Here is a 21,526-nt window from a genome sequence, read left to right as displayed (position 1 = left end):
CCCGCACGGCCTCTGTCCGTCCTCCGGCTCCTCCCGGTTACCGCCTAACAACCCAACCCCTTTCCGCGCCGTCTCCCGGCTATGGCCCTGCAGCCCGCCCCTTCCGGTGCCGTCTCCCGCCAACGGCCCTGTTACCCGCCCCTTCCGGCGCCGTCTCCTGGCAACGCCCTAACCATCAGCGATGCTAGGCTCTGTCAGTCCGAAAGCCCCTGCCCCGCCGCTGTCGCCTGACGCGCTCCGCCGCCTCTACTCCTGGCTGGACGGGCTCCCGCTCAGCCGCCCCAAGCGCCACCTGGCCCGGGACTTCAGCGACGGCGGTGAGGCCGGGCGCGGCCCGAGGCGGACAGGGGTGTGGCCGGCCAGACGCGATGGCCGTGCAAGGACCGATGTCTCGCGAAGGGTCCCAGTTCCTGGACTCCCAGCAAAGCGTCCAAGTCCCCGGGGCAGGGCATGAGGGGCGCCCCGGAAGGAGGGAGGAAGATGGGAGCACACTGCTTGACCAGGCGGTGGCGCAGTGGATAGAGCGTCGGACTGGGATGCGGAGGACCCAGGTTCTAGACCCCGGGGTCGCCAGCTTGAGTGCGGGCTCATCTGGTTTGAATAAAGCTCACCAGCTTGGACCCAAGGTCACTGGCTCGAGCAAGGGGTTACTTGGTCTCCTGAAGGCCCGCAGTCAAGGCATATATGAGAAAGCAATGAACAACTAAGGTGTCGCAACAAAAAACTGATAATTAATGCTTCTCATCTCTCTCCGTTCCTGTCTGTCTGTCCCTGTCTATCTCTCTTTCTGACTCTCTGTCTCTGTAAAAAAAAAAAGGGGGGGGGGCACTGATGCCCCAGGAGGAGGAAGGTGGCGGCGGAGAGAGCCACGTTGTGCATTAAGCCTGGTCACTCAGCGATTCCCTCCTCATATTCCTGGGGTTCCCTCCCACTCCCACAACCTTCCCTCTGGGCCAGATAGCCCCCACGATCAGCTTCTGCCCCTGGGCTCCGCTCTCTCCTCATTCACCTTGGGAAGGAAATAGGGGTTCCTTGCTCAGTGGCCAGGCTCACCTTGTGCTCCCCTCGCCCCCACACCCAGTGATGCTGGCGGAGATCGTGAAACATTTCCACCCCCGGCTTGTGGACCTGCACAACTATGTGCCCACCTGCAACATGGACCAGAAGCTCAGCAACTGGAGCATTCTCAACAGGCAGGCTCTCTGCCTCCCTCCTTTTCTTCCTCACTCCCCAAAGGCAGCTACTTTGGGTAGGCAGCCTCACACCTGGTCTCCAGCTCAAGTTCTCAGGCTGCTTCCTTGCTATAGGCTTCTCTGGCACCATCACTGTCCCTGTTCCTGTCCATAAGAATGTCACTATCAACCTGAGGACAGCACTGGTCAGCTTGAGGCCCGCTCATGAGACTAGCAGTCCTAGCCCGTGATGGTGTGCAGCCCATGCTGACCACCCTTCTCAGTTGCTCAGCAATAATTCTGGGTGTGGGGCTCTGGTTCAGGCAGTGGATGACCTCTGCCTTCATCATGGGGCTGAGTCTGGAGGGAAAACGGATGATGTGTCAGGTGTGATGAGTGCTATGGAGGATGAGGCAGCATTCCTGAGTAAGTGACAGAACAGTGAAGTGGGGTGACCTGTGGGTGTGCAGGGGCTGCAGTGGGGAGCAGAGTGCCTGTGGTGAGCCGAGAGGTCACAGCTGCTTGTGGAGGGCACTTGGAGCTGCTGAGGGTCCCTGGAGACCATGCTGAGGACCCCACTCCTAGCCTGGGTCTGAGAAGCTCTGCTCTGCAGGGTTGAAGCTTACTTCAGAGGCTGTGAGGGGAGGTTTAGGCAGGGGCGGCGGCTGCAGTGGTGGTGAGAACTCAGATTCTGGGTACTGGTGGTGAAGCAGCAGGACTTCCTCAGAGCAAAGGGCAGCTCAGGCAGGAAGGTGATGTCTACTGTGCAGTGTCCCTGAGACACACATCAGGGAGATGGTGACCCAGGCTGGAATTGTCAGGCCTGACTGAACAGGACTTTAACAGGGTTGCTGGAAGTGCGATGGCCACCAGGTACAGGGCAAGCAGGAGCCCTGTCCCAGCCTCCCCTCCAAGGAGCGCCAGGGTGCAGTGTTCTGAGGGCTGTTCCCTCAAACCCGCTTCCTTTACAGGAAAGTCTTCCACAAGCTGTGTTTCTGTGTCTCAGAGGCGGATATCCGAAAGGTGGTGGCCAACACACCCGGGGCCATTGAACCCATCTTGTGTACGTTGTGGAAAAAGATGGGGGACAATGCCCACAAGGACCCACCCAGAGCCGCTGTCGGTGTGAGTGCAATCATGTGTACTGCCCTTGAACCCACTGTCTGTCATGTTTGGACATGGTCTCATGATCTGCCATGAGAGAATAAAGCTAAGATATATGTGGTGATGAAGCCCCTGGTCCCCCGGCCGCCTGGGACCCTGAAAACTCACTTGTCACAGTGCTCCTTCCCAGACTGGTGCAAGCCCCACCCCCTCCGCCCACCCCTCCCCTCCATGACTGAGAAATGCAGGGAGGCATGTTGACTGCTGGGTCAGGTGTGAGCCCTGGCTGGGCCACATCTCACTGTCCAACCTCTGAAATCTTTGCAGGACCCAGGAGTCTCCAGTGCTGATGTGGATGGACTGTGGGTGGGGCTCGCAGCCACCACCTAATCTGGTAGTATCTCTAAACCCCCTGATGTGGGAAACGGCCCCTGTATGGGGCTGCACCAGAGAGATAGGCGTGTGGTACCCTCAAGTTCACACACCTGCAAGGGAACGCAGGTGTGCTCAGAAGACATAGGGCCCCTTGGGGCTGGCGAGCCTCCAGGAGGGCAGCTCCTTGCTCCAAGGGGCCCAAGAGGGTGCCCTGACTCCATTGCCTCCTGGGCCCCAGCATCCCGCATGGGAGCCCAAGGCTTCTGTCCAGGGGCCACACGGCCTGGCTGTTGTTCAATGGACACATCTCCAAACAGAAGCTGTTTGGAGGCATCCAGGCTGCACCTCATGATGGCATTAGGTCGGGCCATGCCCACATAGCATGGTCTGTCTGGGCTCTGCCCCCTCCGTGTGCTGGCTCCTCTCTGAGATGGGACCTGAGCCATGCATGTCTGCCTATCTCACAGGCCTGCCGAGTTCCCAGTACCCTCTGGCGTGAAGACCCTTCGGATGGGACACTGTGTGTGCAGAGGGTTCTTCTTGAACCCTCTCATTTCACCCCAGCCATCCTGTCCTGCTGGCTGCCAGGTGAAGGGCCAAGTGTTTGCCTTTCAGGTGGAGCTCTGGCAGTGGGCCCTGGTGCACCCGGACCCTGGGGTGCAGCAGCTGCTAGAGGAAAAGGAGCAGGCACTGGCTGTTCTGCAGGAGACGGTCAAGGTACGGGACCAGGGTGCCTCTCTGTGCCCACACTCCCCTGGGAAGCAGAGGGCCTGGCTTTAGGCATTGTGGGGAGGTGCTGCCTTCTGTGCTGTGCAGCTCAGACCCCGTGTGGGGAGTATGGCGTTAAGTGAGGCAGGCGGGGTCTCTGACAAGAGAGAAGGTTGTTGGAGGTTCTAGCAGGGGAGCGCAGCTACTCGTATACCCTTGACCGAAAAACGTTCCTCTCCTCTAGTGGGGAAGGTCGTCCTCTTCGACCGAGCGCACGGCTTTGGGAGGGATGCACATGGAACAGTGAGGGAGGAAGGGGACACCCGCCTAGCCAGCCAGATCAGCCGAATCTACCCTGGCGATCAATGGGGTGACATCGCAGCCAGATTGCCCTCACATCCTTTAGTTTGATCATTTAGAAAATAATTCATCTGTGGACTATTCCAAAGACACCAGAAGCACAGAGAAGAGTATGGCACTTCTCTCCAAGAACACACCAGCCGGCCTCCCTAGTTACCAAACCCCAGGGCCCATGTTCCGGGGGCTACAGACAGTCACAGATGTCACTACCCAGATGGGCTGGACAACAGACCCAGGGTTGTAGGGGCCAAGGCAGAGAGCAGGGCACACGCCTGGTTCTCTTGTGCACACCTGGTTCTGAGGGTACATGCCTGACCCTCTGCTCCTTCACCAAGAGTCTACAGGGGTCCTGAGTTCAGGTAGTGCTCAGGTTCCTGGCTGCCGGAGAAGGGTGACCTTGTGGGAGCACAGGCTGCAGCTTCTGGCCTGAGACAGTGGGGGAGGGGAGGTGTGCAGGCCACACCGGTCAGCTCAGCTGAAGAGGTCAGTAGGAATTGTGATGACAGAGCGGTTCCTGGGTAGGTGCCGTGGTCTTGATGAGCTGTTTTCTTGAGAAAGCAGGAAAGTGATGTCACCGTGTGGTTTGCCTTTGCTGAGGAAGGGCAGAGAGGAAGTGATGTGACATGCCTCAGTAGGTCTGTCATAACCCCTTGTGCCATGTGCTAACAGAGTGGATTATAACTGTTTCACCCAGAGGGAAAGCTGCTGTACCTGCCATTTAGTGATTGTCGCTGGTGTGGCCATTTCAGGTGCCGCGACAGAGGCCTGGGGGTTGTTGAGGCAGCAGCCAAGGGCCTGGCGTGTGTGGGGGGTGCAAGGCGGGCGTCTGCACAGTGGACAGCCCATGGCTTGTTGCTGGAGAGGGCACTGGGGAGGGGTGTGGACAGGATACAAGTGGTGTGGACAGGCACTTGCTGGCCCGTGCTGCCCAGGGCTCACAGGGATCTGTGTGCTGAGACACTGACTCCCAGCCTTGGGCGCCTGGAGCAGCGAGTCCTCAGCTGCAGTGTGGGCTGCCGTGCTGTTGACTTCACTTTGGTCATGGTGTTGGGGATGAGCTTTTCAGATCCCCCTTTCACTTCTCTGGCCTGTGGGCATGTGGCAGGTCTGTTCATCCAGGAAGGGAGGCCGTGACATCACCATGCCTGGTGGAGGAGGCTAGGGCAGGTCCTCAGTCTTCATGAAAACATTTGTCTGAGAAAACTAGATCAATTGGCAGATTTTTTTAAATTGATTTTATTGGGGCCCTGGCCGGTTGGCTCAGTGGTAGAGCGTTGGCCTGGCGTGCAGAAGTCCCGGGTTCGATTCCCGACCAGGGCACACAGGAGAAGCGCCCATCTGCTTCTCCACCCCTCCCCCTCTCCTTCCTCTGTCTCTCTCTTCCCCTCCCGCAGCCAAGGCTCCATTGGAGCAGAGATGGCTCGGGCGCTGGGGATGGCTTCGTGGCCTCAGCCTCAGGCGCTAGAATGGCTCTGGTCACAACAGAGCAACGCCCCAGATGGGCAGAGCATCGCCCCCTGGTGGGCATGCCGGGTGGATCCCAGTCAGGCACATGCGGGAGTCTGTCAGCCTCCCGGTTTCCAGCTTCAGAAAAATACAAAAATAAATAAATAAATAAGTCAATAAGTTGATTTCATTGGGGTAACATTGGCCAATAAAATTATATAGGTCTCCTGACCTGTGGTGGTGCAGTGGATAAAGCGTCAACCTGGAAATGCTGAGGTTGCCGGTTCGAAACCCTGGGTTTGCCTGGTCAAGGCACATATGGGAGTTGATGCTTCCAGCTCCTCCCCTCGTTTCTCTCTCTCTCTCTCTCTCTCTCTCTCTCTCTCCCTCTCCGCTCTAAAATGAATAAACAATTATATAGGTCTCAAGTGTGCAGTCCTGCACTGCATCATCTGCCCTTAGCGGTGAAGCTGGCACGCCGTCCAGCTGCAGTGACAGACACGGCTGCTCTGCCTGGGCTGCAGAGGGACAGGCAGCAGGGGGAGGAGAGCCAGCGACTTCCTAGCAGCCACCGTACTCTGCCATCACCCCGATCCTCAGACCCACGTCCAATAGGCCCTTTTCTGCACCCTGAGATGGACACCTCAAGTTCATATCTCTCCAGGATGTCCCACTTAATGGCCTTGAGTCTGACCACCAGCCCTGTGGCCTGAGGGCTGAAATGGCCCGACTCTGGCAGGTGGACAGGGCATCCAGGTGTGAAGTCTTTTAGAGATGTGTGTTTCACTGAAGGTTTTGCAGATGAAGGTGGTCAGGCTGGAGCACCTGGTGGAGCTGAAGGACCGGTGGATTAGGGAGCTGACCAGACGCAGGGATGAGCCACAGTGACCGAGAGGCCGCAGAGACCTAATCAACCAGACCCTGATCTTGAACCCATGTGGACCTCTCCCAGGCCAGGGTTCTTCCTGATGTGGCCACACACTGTCCAGCAGGCTGAGGGACATCTGGTACAAAGGGCCCGGGGTTGGGGAGAATCAGAGTGCAGAGTTCATGAGCGTGAAGGCCAGAGCGCTCAGGACTGCACAAAGGCTCCTGTCTGTGTCATCTGAGCTCTGCCCACTCCCAACCAGCTTGGCGGTGAAGACTTGGGTCTGGTTGCCGTGAGCCTTGAGGGGTCTTGTTATCATTGTCTCTGGCTGGCTGGCAGCGTCCTGTGTCCGCTGACCTGAAGTCCTGTGAGTGAACCTGCCCGTGGGAAGTTGTGTCCCCTGGTGATCCACTCTGCCTGAGGGGCTGTGAAGAGTAGGTAGAATGCAGCAGGCTTGCTGGCCGCCCTCACTGAGTGCTTCTAATTGCCTCACTGTAATCCCTTGACATGGACAGGTCACTCCGCTTTATTCTGGGGTTTTGAGGGTCAGGGTGGAGCTAGACCTGCAGGACAGACCCCTCCAAGTCCACATGGTGTCCCTGCTGCCTGGAGAGGAGCTTGTCCTGGGCCCTACCTGGAGGGTGGGCAGGAAAGTGCCAGGTAAGCAGCCCCTGACCCCTGGGATAGGGGCTTCAGGCAGTACGTTGGTGTGCCCTGGATGCTGCCAGACCCTGGAGGTTGGCTGGAGGGCGGGCAGGGGCTTCTCTGTCTTGGCATCTAGGCTTCCCTGCTGCTCCTACACCCAGAGTGGGGTCTGGGGGCCACCGCTGGCCTGGTTCTGTATGTGGCTTCCACTGCCCTACTGCCCAGCCCCCATGCTCCTTGGCTGAGACCCACTCCGACCCCCTGCATGGTCGTAGGAAGCAGTGTCAGACTCAGAACCGCAAGCTCCGTCAGAGCCTCTGAGTTTCAGGCTGAGTCACAGCCCATGTGCTCCTTGAGTCACAGCAGCCCCTGCACCCACAGCACAGGTCAGAGCTGCATGGCTCCCAGGACTGAGTGCCAGGCCCTCTGTAAGAGGATTGGAGGCAGATGTTCTGTTGCCTAGCCATGAGACTCAGGTCAGGAAGGCTCCCATGGGCCTCAGTGGGATGGACCTGGTCTCAGTGAGGGGGTGGGTACAGGACTTGGTGGGGTCCAGACCCTGCTGACTGGAGATCTGGGCCACCAGCAGCACCCGCTGGCCCCTGACTCAGGAACTGGAGGATCTACCCAGCCCGGCCACTGTCACCTCTCCACTTCAGCCCAAACCTGTGAGGTCACTGCCACCTGAATGAGGACAGGGAGCGGCCCCAGCGTGGGGGCACCAGCACAGGGGCGGGGGAGCAGGGGGGCTCCACAGCTTACAGCTCAGTGTCTTAGCAGCCGGGGGAGGGGCAGGAAATAGCTTGGGGTGCCTGTCCCGGAGCTGAGTCAGGAGCTGAGTCAGGACAGGCCCAGGCAGCTTCAGACCCCAGACCTGGCTGCCTGCCTAGGGGAGCCCAAGAGCCAGGAGGTGGAAGGAGTGGCTTGTACCTCCCTGCAGTCTCCATGGTAACTCAAGGGGCTGCTGCCCTCTGCTCCAGGGCCCAGACATGCATAGACACACAGGCACATGCATGTAGAAGCAGGAGGGCTCACAGGCTGAGCAGAGGCCATTGTATGTGTGCTGTGTGCTCTCCAGGGGTGAACTGAGACAGGGCACAGAATGCCCGGTGGCTGCTGGGAGTGGGGGGGTTGCCTGAGCAGGGCCCCTGGGGAAGACTCCCACGTCCCCTCCTCCATCCAGCAGGGCCAGCCCGCTGGGTCCCCGGGCCAGGTTTGGGGCCGGAGCCGACAGTGTGCCCTGGCAGCAGGTGCAGAGCACAGGTTCCCGGAGGCCAGGGACGGGCAGCACTGCACCCGTCGCCCTGCTCCATGCCAGCTTCCGGGGACTTAGCCCGAGCCTGGGTCGGCAGCCCACCAGGAGGGGGCATTGAGTCTGGGCCCAGGCCGTCCCGTTCACAGGGGGACATCCTGTTTTGGCAGTCTTCTGAGAAGCCTGACTCCCCTGTGAGGAAGCAACTGTGAAATAGGCACCGTGTTTATCGTCACGTGTCAAGTCACTGGCCAGCGCCCTTTCTCACATCACCCTAGAAAGAACCTGGTCTCGAGGGCAAACTTAGTGCACAATCGGGAAGCAGGCCAGTCCTGTTCAGAGGGGGTGGCATCACCCGGGCTGGCACCACCCAGTCAGGCTTTGGTTCAATGTTGAATCTGTGTTGAGGCAGAGACATGCCCCGGCCTCGGAGGGGGTGGCAGTGAGGGCCGAGCCCTGTTATTCCAGTGGTTTTCAACATTTTTGCCCTGGGGGACCAGCGAAAATAGAATTATTTTGAGGATCACTAAGGCAGAAATCACCCCAAACATAAGCAAATCCTGCTAAGACCACTGGGTCTATAATCTTCATACATCAGGGTGATTAACTCATTCATGGACCGGCACAGAATTTCTGGCGGTCCAGCCCACAAACTGACGGTTGAAAACCATTGCTCTAGTCTAGGTGATGTAGGTACCACGGAAAATGCTAGAATGGAGTAAGTGTCCACAAAAGTGACCCACAGTGACAAAACCTTTGTCCCTGTGTCCAAAGATGAACGCAGCACAAACATGTGAGGGTGCCTCCGTCTGAGTGTGGAGCTGTGAGTAGTCTACCTGCTGGACAGAGTCCCCGCCTCCTGCAGCACCCGGGGCCCCTGGTAGGGAAGGAAGTCCGCTGGGCAGGCCCTGAGCAACGTGAGTCTCAGACCCATGCAGCTGCTGCCCACAGGCTCAGACTAGCCCCTCCCCTTTTAGAGATTCCGATCACTGACTCCCACTTCCTCCTGCTGTAAACCTCGCAGAGGGGAACTGAGAAGCTGAAGAGAAGCCCAGCCCCAGTCCAGATGGGCGTGAGAGTGAAGGTCTTTCTTCAGCTGTGGGACGGGTCTCCTTCCACATGTTAAAATATTTCACAAGTGAGCGTCGGCCTAGCGTGCGGAGGACCCGGGTTCGATTCCCGGCCAGGGCACATAGGAGAAGCGCCCATTTGCTTCTCCACCCCTCCGCCGCGCTTTCCTCTCTGTCTCTCTCTTCCCCTCCCGCAGCTGAGGCTCCATTGGAGCAAAGATGGCCCGGGCGCTGGGGATGGCTCTGTGGCCTCTGCCTCAGGCGCTAGAGTGGCTCTGGTCGCAATATGGCGACGCCCAGGATGGGCAGAGCATCGCCCCCTGGTGGGCAGAGCGTTGCCCCTGGTGGGCGTGCCGGGTGGATCCCGGTCGGGCGCATGCGGGAGTCTGTCTGTCCCTGTTTCCAGCTTCAGAAAAATGAAAAAAAAAAAAAAAAAAAAAAAAAAAAACCAAACAAAATATTTCACAAGTGAACATATTCTGGAGGGGACCTTAGGAGGCACACAGTATGAACGGGAATGGCGATCAGAAACCCGCTGCTCCCCATGAGCTGCGTGTGCCGGCTGGTGGCCTGGCCGCTGTGCTGACCCAGGCTCTAAAGGGAGCCTCTGGGCTCTGGAACCCACTTCCTCATTTGAGTAATGGGGAAGCGAAAGTGCCCACAGGGCGGCCAGTTAGTAATACCTGGCAGGGGGGGGCCTGGCCGCACCCACACCATGGGCTGGCCCACGGGTGACCCCCCGTGGCCAGTGTGTAAATCACACCTTCTGAACCTTAAAAACGCAATCTCTGGAGCTTTAACCAAGAGGCCTGGCCACTGTCACTTCTCGACTTCGGCCCAAACCTGTGAGGCCACTGCCACCTGAATGAGGACGGAGCGGCCCCAGCGTGGGGGCACCAGCACAGGACCCTTGTGGTCTCCACTCCACTCCTGAGTTCATAGGTTTTCATGAATTTTGAAACAACTGATTCAACTTTGCAGTATGTGTTCTTGAGTGACGACAGAGTGTCTGGGCCAAGCACAGTGTCCTGGGAGCACGCCTCAAGGGAATTCCGCCTCAAGGGACTTCCGCCTCAAGGGACTCCCGCCTCAAGGGACTCCCGCACAATGACTTCAGTTGTTGTAAAGTACTATACCCCAGATTCTGAAAAGTTACATAAAGACACTGTTCGGCAGATAAAATATATTATGCTCACTTTGTTAAAGATGGTGCTGCCCACGTGGAGGCCGTCACCCAGGTGATATTAATGTGTGTTGGGGGGCAGGCTGTGGGCAGGCAGAATCCTTGTAGCTTGGGGCTTGGTTTTGGGATTAAGCCTTTCCCACCCTTTTTGATGTGGGGTGGTACAATCCCATCATGTCTCTGATAAGTGACTTTGTATTAGAGACTTCTCTATTTTGTATATTGGATTAAAGGTTTTGATTTATACACTATAAAATGGGGGGCAGAACGGGAGCTTGCTCTCTTGGTTCCTGTGATTAATATTAGAGGAGAGAGCAGAGAGGAGAGCAGAGAAAGGCCACGTGGAGGAGGCCAGGAGAAGCAGCCAAGATGGCGGAGTGTTGAGTGAGAAGCAGGTTGTGCAGAGTTTGTGCAGGGAGAAGGAAGGAGATGAGGAACAGAGGCGAATAAGTCTGGTGAGCTAGAAACCTTTGATTCTAGGAAACTCGGATAAGTCAGTAGCTTTGTGAGCACTGAATGTGAGTGGGTTTTGGAGCCCAGTGTTTTTACTTGCACCCTACTTGCCCGCCGGGTGCAAGCTAGAATTTAAAGATGATGGCCCACCAGTTTTTGGCTCCGTTGTTTCTTTACCGACTGTCCAAATCCAATGCGAACCTGCATGGGCCGGGTGGCTGTGACAGTGGCCAGCAACCTTGGGTCCAAGCTGGTGAGCTTTGCTCAAACCAGATGAGCCTGTGCTCAAGCTGGTGACCTCGGGGTCTCGAACCTGGGTCCTTGGCATCCCAGTCCGATGCTCTATCCACTGCGCCACTGCCTGGTCAGGCTAGTCCAGCTGAATTTTGAAAGGTTTTATTAAAGGAGATTTATTAAATATGCTGCTGCATATGGCTGGCAAGGGGCATTTGCAGACCCAAGTCGTGCACACCAAGTATATTTCAGAGGCTGGTTATATAACCTTTGACTACATACAGGTTGGGGGGGCATGACAGCATGACACAATCATTAACAATATTATAATATTTGTCTAGGGGATTCACAGAAAACGTTAAAACTCTCAAGATAATACAGTCAAAGACATTCACAAATCCTTTTAGTATCTATCTCTCCTCCTTTGCCTAGAGGTACCTGTTAATCTCAGATTCCAGGAAGGGAGGGAGAGCTAAAATCAGTGTAGGGTGGTATGTAAATTTTGCCTCTTATTGAAAGGGAAAGGGAGTTCTTCAGATAATCTTAATCCTTTCAAAGAATTTAAAACCAAATGACCCTAGTTGTCCTTGTAAATCAGGAGACTTCTATATTCTTTTTCCTCCATTTTTCCAAAGAAAGGACAAGACAGAAAGCCTGACTTTTCCTCTTTAAAATGGCGTTGCCAAATACTAAGTTTTACAGTTCTCTGGCATCTTACCACACAGTGACGCAGAAAAGTCTTTTCAAACGGTCCATGTGGAGCCAATGACAGGGAAACAGAACCCCCTCCCTGCTGCTCGCTGGGTTCGGCACCTGGACCAGAATGATAAAGTCTGGCTGGAGGCGCATGCCCTCCAGTGGCAGAGAGCGCAAAGGGCACAATGGAGAAGTGGAAAGCGTGGCCTGGCGGGGAGCCCAGCGGGGCAGGAAAATGGGGGGCCGGGATGTCCCCCAAGACTGACTGTGATAAGGGGCTGGCGGTTTGGACAGGAACAACAAATACCAAGGGCCTGGGGCAGAGAACCAGAGGTCAGGGGGCTCACTGGTGGGTGTGTGTTGTGGTCACGGTTGGGGGACGGTGCTCGGAGGAGGGCGGGAGCCTTGGAGGGTGCTGGGGAAGCGAGAGGCTCAGCAGGGCCATCGTGGCAACCGTGCAGAGGCAGCCTGGGTGCAGGGAGACACTTGGCACCTGGTGGGCGAGGACCAGCAAGGAGCGTCATACCTGCGCCCAGAGGAGAGGCGGCCAGGACACACCTGTGTGGACAGTCAGGAGAAGGATGCCGGAAAACAGGCTGATGGAAAGTGAAAATGGGTAATAGGGTTCCTGCCCTTGGGTGGCAAAGTGGCATCTCTTCTCTGGATTGTTCGCAGTTTCCACAATAGCGACGTGCTTTCTGTAATTGGGATAAATAGGAAGCGTTCTTTCCCACGGGCAGGAGAGCCTGCTGCCTCCCCACTGGTCTCTGGTCTGTGTCAGCTGTGCCTGCCTCTCACGTGCCCCCACACCCTCATGTGAAAAAGAGAAAACACTTCTGATAGCCATCAACCAAGTGGCCAAGTGTGGACCGACGACCTCAGGGCACCTTTACCACACACACACCCCCGGGCAAAAACAGAACCACTGGGGGCACCAGCCCACATTCTCAGCGGTCTCTGTCTCCTCCCTAACCCCACAGTGTCCCAGGCAACATGGTGGGTTAAAGTGACACCGGCTCTCGTGACCCCCTCTAGAGCAGGAGCTGCAAGGCTGGGGTGGGGTTAAGGGTGAGTGAGGACTGCAGGATGGAGAGGGGCTATGGCGTGCATGATACCCCACAGTGCAGTCACCGGGCACGCCAGCCTTACCGCCAGAGCCCCAGTCCTGGTGACCTTGCCTCTCTGTGCACCCCATGCAAGGAGGATGGTCAGTGGGTGCTGAGCCCTCTCTGGGCTCCACCCACCTGCCTCCAGGTCCCCAGCCACACCCAGATCAGACCAAGACCTCTGCCTGCTCCTGAGCCCTCTCTTGTGACTTGACAAGTGTCAGCACCACCCCAATGACCCTATCTCCTGTGAGGGCAGGAGGGGGACTCTGCTCACCCACAGTCTAGGCCCAGCGGCCTCTGAGCCTCAGTCCTCACAGCCCCTGTACCCTCTCTACCACCCACCACACTTAGGACCCAGCTCAAAGTCCACCTTTGAGACCCAAGGGTCCTCATACACACGTGTGTGTTCAGTCAGCCCAGGACCCTCTCTCGTCCTGTCACTGTCCCAGCGCTGGCTCTGCCTATGCTCTTCTCTGTGACTCAGTGCTATCCGTGGCCCTTGGCAGCCAGGGTGGCAGCCCCAGCCCAGCCCCTGCCTTAGATCCTGGGTCCACTCAGCCTCCCATCCCCCACACAGATCAGTGGCAGCAAGCCCACGTGTGCTGCCCGGCTGGGGCTTCCCAGGAAGACGGCACCCCGTGGCCCCCACCAGCCCAGCCAGGCCGGGCGGTTTCTCTGTAGACTAGGAGAGTGAGAAAGGGCCCCTTGAGGCAGGAGGATATTGGTTCTGACCCTGGCTGGCTGTTATCCCTGGGAGTTTAGGCTCACCATGCTGACCTGGGCCCCAGAATCCTCTTCAGTAAAGCGTGGGAGGGAGGACCAGGGCCCCACAGGCCACAGCCAGCACTGATGGGGGCAGGGCTTCTCAGTCTCAGGCTGAACTCGTTCTGGCATTCCCAATCCTGAGCTGACTCCTGAGACCACGGCCAGAGAGCCTGCAGCACCTGTGGGGACTCTCGGGGACCCAAGGGAGAGCATCCCCTGGGGGTCAGCCAACCCAGGACCCGAAGGGACTGTAGGCGGGCTGCACAGGCAGCAGCTGGTACTGGGGGATGAGGGGCTGTAGGTGACAGGACCCTCCCCAAATCTGGGGCCCAGCCACCCTCCTCAATGGGGAAGAGATCCCTGGACTATGGTACACGGGGCAAAGGCGGGGGGCTGGTGCCTGGGCCCCAACGGGAGTGAGCAAGTGGATGTGCACACCTGTGTGACAAACTCTGGGCCAGGTGTGGAATGGCTGCCAGGTCAGTAGCCCAGACAAAGCGGCTACATTTTTCCATCAAGTGGGGGCTCCTGGAAAGGCCAAGGGTGCCCCAGGAAGGGCTGTCCGCTCAGCGACCTTGGAGGGCAGAGGAAACTTCCCAGGGCCAGGCGAGTGTTCCTGATAGGGACAGGGAGAGAGAAAATATCAAGAAGCCAGGATTATCCCCCCCCCCCCTCCCAGGGAGTCACACAGACCAGCCTTGAGGCTTTGACGCAGAGGCAGGGACTGCCTGGGGCCCAGGCCTAACTCTGCCTTCCCTCCCACCTCCCACACGCCCATCACATCGCATCTCAGATCCATTGGGCCCTGGCCCCGGCCCAGTCAGCATCCTGAACAACCCCACCTGGAGCATATGTCTTGGGGAACCCAGCACCCACAGGAGCTTACCATGAGTACCTCAGGCCACAGGAGCCTCTGACTCCGTCACACTGGTGGCACTGCCCTCCCAGACAGCCCCGGCTCAGGCCCTTGCGCAGGAAGCCCCCTGCCCAGGTGGACCCAGGAGCTGCAGGCATGTCTGATTGCCACCTTTCTGTTCTCTCTGCCCTCAGGTCCCCTCCCACAAGCTGAGTCCTGAGCCCACACCTGGTTCCTGTCACTTCACTTTTTTGAGCTTGTGTTGTCTCCAGATTCAGCAAATAAAAATTCAGGAGCCTGACCAGGCGGTGGCGCAGTGGATAGAGCATCAGACTGGGATGCAGAAGACCCAGGTTCAAGACCCCGAGGTCTCCAGCTTGAGCTCAGGCTCATCTGGTTTGAGCAAAAAGCCCACTAGCTTGACCCAAGGTCGCTGGCTCCATCAAAGGGTTACTCGGTCTGCTGAGGGCCCACGGTCAAGGCACATATGAGAAAGCAATCAATGAACAACTAAGGTGTTGTAACATGCAATGAAAAACTAATGATTGATGCTTTTCATCTCTCTCCGTTCCTGTCTGTCTGTCTGTCCCTGTCTATCCCTCTCTCTGACTCACTCTCTGTCTCTGTAAAAAATAAATAAAATAAAATAAAAAACATTCAGGACCCGGCCTGACCTGTGGTGGCGCAGTGGGTAAAAGCGTCGACCCGAAACACTGAGGTCGCTGGTTTGAAACCCCAGGCTTCCCTGGTCAAGGCACATGTGGGAGTTGATGCTTCCTGCTCCTCCCTACCTTCTCTATCTGTCCCTGTCTCCTCTCTCTAAAATAAATAAATAAAATTAAAAAAAATTTTTCAGGACATGTAAATTCTAATTTCAGATAAATAATAATTTGTTATGACTATGTCTTCTTTGTCACTGAGCTGTGCTCCACCACAGGGACCAACCGGCCAGGTGGAGTGGCATCCACTCCTCTGACAGTGGGCCTTGGGGAGCTGTCTGGTCTGAAGACCTTCCTGTCTGGTCCGTTTGGGGACAATGCTTCTGTTCCACTTGAGGTGGAATTGCCAAGTCTCAGGGCAGACACACGTTCAACCTTATGGTTCTAAACAGGTTGGCCATTTTCAGTACCTACGTTGACAGATGGGGAAACTGAGGCCAGGCGAGGAGGACTGCACAGCACAGCCCTGCTGAGCCCCGATCCAGGCCTCAGCCACTGCTCTGTGGCCTGGCCAGTGACTGCCTGGCCTGCCCCTGGGGGTGGAGAGCACAGTGGACAGTAACCAGGGTGCAGTGCACTCCAGGGGTGCAGGGCAGAGTGGGTGTAGCCTGGAGCCAGTGCAGAAACTAGTGTTACTGTGTCCCACAAACTAGTGGGCCACTCTGGGAATAGGCCTGGAGAATCCACCAAGGGTTAATGGCAGGCTGCCTTGGGGGCCTGGTGACTGCAGCTGGAGCTGAGCGGATGGCTGTGGGAGTAACCCCCCCCAGAATGGAGCAGGGAGGGAGTGCAGTCCTGAAGGCCACCCCTTATCACCCGTCCACTGCAGCTCCGTGCCAAGCACGTCTTCCCAGGGCCCACAAGGATACTCTGTCTCATAGGCAAAGGGAGGGTCAGGCATGGCATGTTTGATATTGCAGGGGCCACTCTTGGGGTCCACAGTGCCCAGGGTTTGGATGGATCCAGCAGGGAGCCCCTGCCCCAGGTGACTGGCACCAAGACAGAGAGGCCCGGCTTCCTGGGGGTGAGGGTCTGTCTGGAGGCCCCAAGATTGGTGGGCAGAACCTCATGTGAACTAGAGTCCTGTTCCTCCTCTGGCCTTCTGGAATCTGACATGTGTCTACCCACCAGGACCATTCTCATTATTTGGGGAAGGGGCTTTATCCAGCGTTCCTGCTCCACTCTGTTCCTGGAATAGTCTGGCCTGAGTCCCTGGACAGGTGAAGCCAGGCTGTGTGGCCCCATTGGGTTTCACTCAAAGCACTGGGCTTGGAGTAGGGCAGGTATATAGGGGTATTTTATGGGGCAGTGAGTGGCCCCAGCGTCCACCTGTTGGAGGCCTCCTGACTTCAGCTCTCCAGGGCTGAAGCTGCCCCTGAGTCCATCCTTCACCTCCCAGATTCATAAAACAGGCATGTGAGGGAGCAAAGACCCTGAGGGGGAGGTCACTCCAGGGGCCACAGCGGGGTGCTGGCTGGTATTAGAACCCCTCCCTGTGTGCCCAGTCCCCCACAGCCACCTCCTCCCTCTGATCAGCTCTGTACAGCAGCCAGAGGGAGGCTCCTGGACACGGCATCTCCCGTGTCATCGTCTGGCCTTAGGAAACACAGGCAGTGGGTCCAGACCTCTTTCCCCGCTGGTGGAGAACCAGCCACCTCGCCCCAGGACACGCCCTCGGCTCCTCAGCCTCAAAGGGACAGGAGGCAGCAGAGGAATGAGGGGCCCTGATTGGAGCAGCGACACCCTTGAGGGCAGGTTGGGGACTCCACTGCTTGCCATCGTCTTTATCCTCTCAGGATTTTAGAAGTGATTTATCACACAACATAGTCAACAGTCCAAATGCTACAGAAATGTTCACCTGAAACCTATGCACTCTTATTGATCAATGTCACACTGTTAAATTTAATTTCTAAGTAAATTTAAAAAATTTTTTTTAAGTACTTTCAACCAACTGCATTGATTTTATAATCAGGAAAAGAAGTTTAAGAAAACAATGTGGAGGCCCTGGCCGGTTGGCTCAGTGGTAGAGCGTCAGCCTGGCGTGCGGAAGTCCCGGGTTCGATTCCCGGCCAGGGCACACAGGAGAAGCGTCCATCTGCTTCTCCACCCCTCCCCCTCTCCTTCCTCTCTGTCTCTCTCTTCCCGTCCTGCAGCCAAGGCTCCATTGGAGCAAAGTTGGCCCTGGGTGCTAAGGATGGCTCCATGGCCTCTGCTCCAGGCGCTAGAGTGGCTCTGGTCACGACAGAGCGATGCACCGGAGGGGCAGAGCATCACCCCTGGTGGGCGTGCCGGGTGGATCCCGGTCTGAGGCATGCGGGAGTCTCTCTGACTGTCTCTCCCCATTTCCAGCTTCAGAAAAATACAAAAAAAAAACAAAAACAAAACAGAGAGAAAACAATGTGGAGACCTTTGTCTCAGGACAGTCCAGAGCATCCCCCCCACCCCTGCTTCCCTGTCTCTCTGTCTCTTTCTCTGTTGCCATTCTCTGGACCCCTGGCCGTCTCTGCTGCACACCTTTGGCCCCAGGCGCCCAAGGCCAAAGGCAACAATGCTTTTCCAGAAGCCCCTGAGGCAGCTGTGAGGAGGGAGGTGGAGTGGGAGACAGGAGGGGAGCCTGACCCCCTCCCACTGAGGGCTTCACTATCAGCCTGAGACTCAGTAGATGGCTCCCTCCCATCTAGGGCCTCAGTGAGTGTGAGGAGTGTCTGGGAATGTAAGTGTGTGAGTGTGCAAGCATGTGGGACTGCACAACTGTATTAGTGTGTGTGAGTGTGTGCCTGAGCACGTGTGAGCATGCCTGAGCTCTTCCCCAAGGCCCTGCCCCTCTCCAGCTGAAGATGTGGAACACCTCTTTGTCCCCTATCCCCATGCCTCAGGGGGCATCCAGCCCAGAGGTCCTGCCTGGCCCAGGAGGCTTCTGACTCACTGACCCATTAGTCTCACTCCTCTTCTACCCCATTGTAAGGCCAGTAGCCACAGCCACCATCACAGCCGCCTGGCCCATGCAGTTTCACATTTGATTTGGACAGAAGGTAATGAAACAACGGAGCCAAGAACTGGTGGGCCATTAGCTTTAATCCTAGCTTGCACCCGGCAGGCAAGAAATACACACAGTGGGAAAACACTTCCCTTTCCATTCAGGGCTCCCAAAGTCACTGACTTATCCGAGTTTCCTAAAATCAAAGGTTTCTAGCTCACCAGCCTTACTCATCTCTGTTCCCCATCTCCTTCTCTCTGCACAAACTGGCTTCTCCTTCAGCACTCCGTCATCTTGGCTGCTTCTCCTCCGCTCCACGTGGCCTTTCTTTGCTCTCTTACAGCATGGGCTCCTCTGTTCCATTTTTTTTTTTTTTTTTTTTTTTTTTTTTTTTTTAAATTTTATTTATTCATTTTTAGAGAAGGGAGAGAGAGAGACAGAGAGAGAGAAGGGGGGAGAGGCTGGAAGCATCAACTCCCATATGTGCTTTGACCAGGCAAGCCCAGGGTTTCGAACCGGCGACCTCAGCATTTCCAGGTTGATGCTTTATCCACTGCGCCACCACAGGTCAGGCTCCTCTGTTCCATTTTATAGTGTAGAAATCAAAACTCTTAATCCAATATACAAACAAGGAAGTCTCTGATATAAAGTCACTTACCTGAGGTATAATGGGATTCCTCAAGAGAGTGCACCACCCCACATCATGCAACAGTCAAGGGTGTGGGGAAAAGCTTAGTTTTGAAAAGATCTTAGTATTAAAAGGGTGGGAAAGGCTTAGTCTTAAAACTAAGCCTTAGGCTATAACGACCCTGCCTGCTTACAGCCTATCCCCCACACCCAATGCAAACTATAAGCGAGCAAACATATATATCATATTTACAAACTTATTTGACCAACACCCATCAACCACAGTGCAGTGGCCTGGTGTCCCAATCAGCATTTGGGGGAGGCAGGTCCCTTCCAGAAGACATGGTCTGCATGTAAGCCCCTGGCACAGGCGGGGTAGTGCCTGCTGTCCCGCTCAGCCCAGGGTCTGCAGCTTCAGTCACACCCAAACAGGGGTCCAGGCCATCATGGGGTCCATGTCAGGAGGGCCCAAGTGTGTTCATGGGACATGGATGGTAACACTCTCACTTCTCCAGACACCCCTGACTTCTCTCACTTGTCCATCTGTGCCTCCACCCTAGGGGCCTGTCTTTGTCCACCCAGAGACCCACTGGAAACATGGATACAATTTCCCCACAGGTGGGGAAAGAGCTGGAAAGGCTGCTGTACACACACACACACACACACACACACACACACACAGCTATATTTCCACACAGAACAGGGCCTGAACTACCCTGCCTGGCGCCCCAGGCCCCGGGGGCACCTGCTTGGGAGAGGGTGGTGTGTGTCTGTGGGTTTCTCTGTGCGGGCAGCGCTGGGTCTTTGATCAGCTGTCCCCTAGGTGCCGTCTCCCTAGGCTGCTCCTGAACGCTCACTCCCAAGACTGCAGCGCCCCCGGCCTCCAGACACCCCCAGGGGCTCCGGGAACAGAACTGAGCACTGGTCAGGGGTGTGCTGTCCCTGGAAGATCCCACCTGGTCCTCTGGGCGGGCTAGGGGGAGGAACGGTCCTGGGGCTCAGTGCCCTGGGCAAGAGGCAGGAGGCAGGGTGCTGCTGTCCTCGAGCTGGAAGCGGGATGGGAGGCGGGGGACACCCGTGGGCATTTTCCGGCCCTGACGCAAGCAGCTGCACATTGGGAGATAAGTGCGGAGGAGGGCAGCCGGCCAGAGCTGGCCCCATCCCAGATCCCGGCCAGCAGCCCACAGGGGCTCACGCAGCTCAGAGCAGGTCTTTGTGCCCCGATCTCGCAGGTGCGGGGGTGGCTAGGTCCTTGGCCGGCGTGTCGTGCAACCACATGTGACAGCCGCTGCCCTGTGAGCCCCCGCCAAGGTCTCCCTCTTGCATAAATGGGGCTCGCGGCCGGCAGCTGCAGATCTCCACGGTCAGCAGACAGCTCTCCCCTGCACTCCCAGGCTCCGCTCGCCTCGCCGGCTGCCCAGGACCCGAGATCAGAGGCCTGGCCAGGTAAGGTGGAGGCTCGCGGCCTCCCTGCCAACTTGCCTGGAAGAGTCCACACCCATGGGACTGGCCAAGCTCCTGCAGATCCTCCAGCCGCCCCGTAGGACCCCACAGGACCCCCTCAACGCTGCAGGACAGTGCCGCGGTGCCCAGCAGCTGCGAGCAGTCTCATGGTTCCTTTTTCCTATGCATATACTTCTTTGAGGATATGGCCTAAAGAGGTGTAAGGCATGGGAAAATGGGGCGACGAGGTTCTTCTGCGGTTCCTGCGTCCTGACCGGCCTCCACTTCCCTTGAACCAGGGGCCCTGGGACCCACGGAGCTTCCTTGCCCTTCTCCTCAGGAACCGGGGAAACGTCTGTGTGCCCTGGAGGTGTGGGGAGGACGGTCCAGGTCCTGACCTGCCTGATCTCTGCTCCCCGGAGAGCCCTTCTGTGAGGAATCTGAATCTGCCCAGGGCTGGGGTGTGGTATGACCGTCAACAGGGCTGGTTGGGCCGTTTCTGCTTTACACCTTCAGTACCCTTTTGTAGTGATGAGCAAGAGTTGATGTTCTGACCAGAAATGTCAATAAAGTTAATGTCGTGGGCAGTTCAGTGTGTTGTTTCAACAAGTTTAAAACAAAGCTGTGTTTCCCTCTTGTGTGCTGGTGGGGGAGGGGGCCACACGTAAGAGTGGTCTTGTAGGGGGAGGAATCCAAGACACTCTAGAGGAATGAAATGACTCCCATGCACATGGCTGGGCAGGGGTGGGGAGATGGGGACATGGCTTCTGATGACCTGATAACCAGCGTCACCGGAGGCGGGACACTCTCGGGGGACGGGTGGCAGCAGACGGTGATGGGCAGGCCGGAACGCCGGGACCTGACTGTGAGGACACCCCCCAGCTCTGTGGCCTGGTCCCCCCCCAACCCCGAAGCTAGCGTCTTAACTTCCAGTGAGGAAAAAGCCAGAGGAGCCCTGTGAATTCAACTCCAGCAATTGTCACAATTGTCAGCTTCTATCGCTAATGCCAATCGGTCCAGCAAATGGAGTAAATAGCGTTTTTATCAGCCAGCGCCTTGCCCAGGCGGACACTCCCCTAATCTCACTGATAGGAATGGACTCCTAGCTCCTCCCTCAAAGGACCAGGGCCTGGGGGGAGGGTGGGGAGGGAAGGCCGGCACTGCAGGGAGTCAGGTGGAACACAGCCCCTAGGCTCAGAGCACCCTGCCCCCTTCCTTCCAAGTTGTCCTTGCCAGGGGTTGGGACTGTGGTCTGCTGGAGACCATGAGGCTGCAGCGGGACCCTAGGATTAGAAAGCCGCTTTTACAGAACCTGGTGCATTGGCTACATAGGTCCAGATGCCCATGCTCCCTGTGGTGGAGACAGCTGTTGGCAGCCATGGCTGGACCCAGGATGCCAAAGGCTCTCTGCCTGATTTTATCCTGACACCAGCTGCAGCATGGCTCCTGGGCCCCAGAAAAACA

General features: G+C 56.9%; 1 pseudogene; it reads left to right on the top strand.

The window, feature by feature from the left end:
• The first annotated feature begins 181 nt into the window (after nt 1-181).
• On the top strand, nt 182-6,053 carry LOC136311189 (sperm flagellar protein 1-like; annotated as a pseudogene).
• Nucleotides 6,054-21,526: the final 15,473 nt, after the last annotated feature.

Source organism: Saccopteryx bilineata, chromosome 7 (assembly GCF_036850765.1).
Source record: "Saccopteryx bilineata isolate mSacBil1 chromosome 7, mSacBil1_pri_phased_curated, whole genome shotgun sequence".
Taxonomy (NCBI): domain Eukaryota; kingdom Metazoa; phylum Chordata; class Mammalia; order Chiroptera; family Emballonuridae; genus Saccopteryx; species Saccopteryx bilineata.
This window is presented reverse-complemented; position numbering and strand designations above follow the sequence as displayed.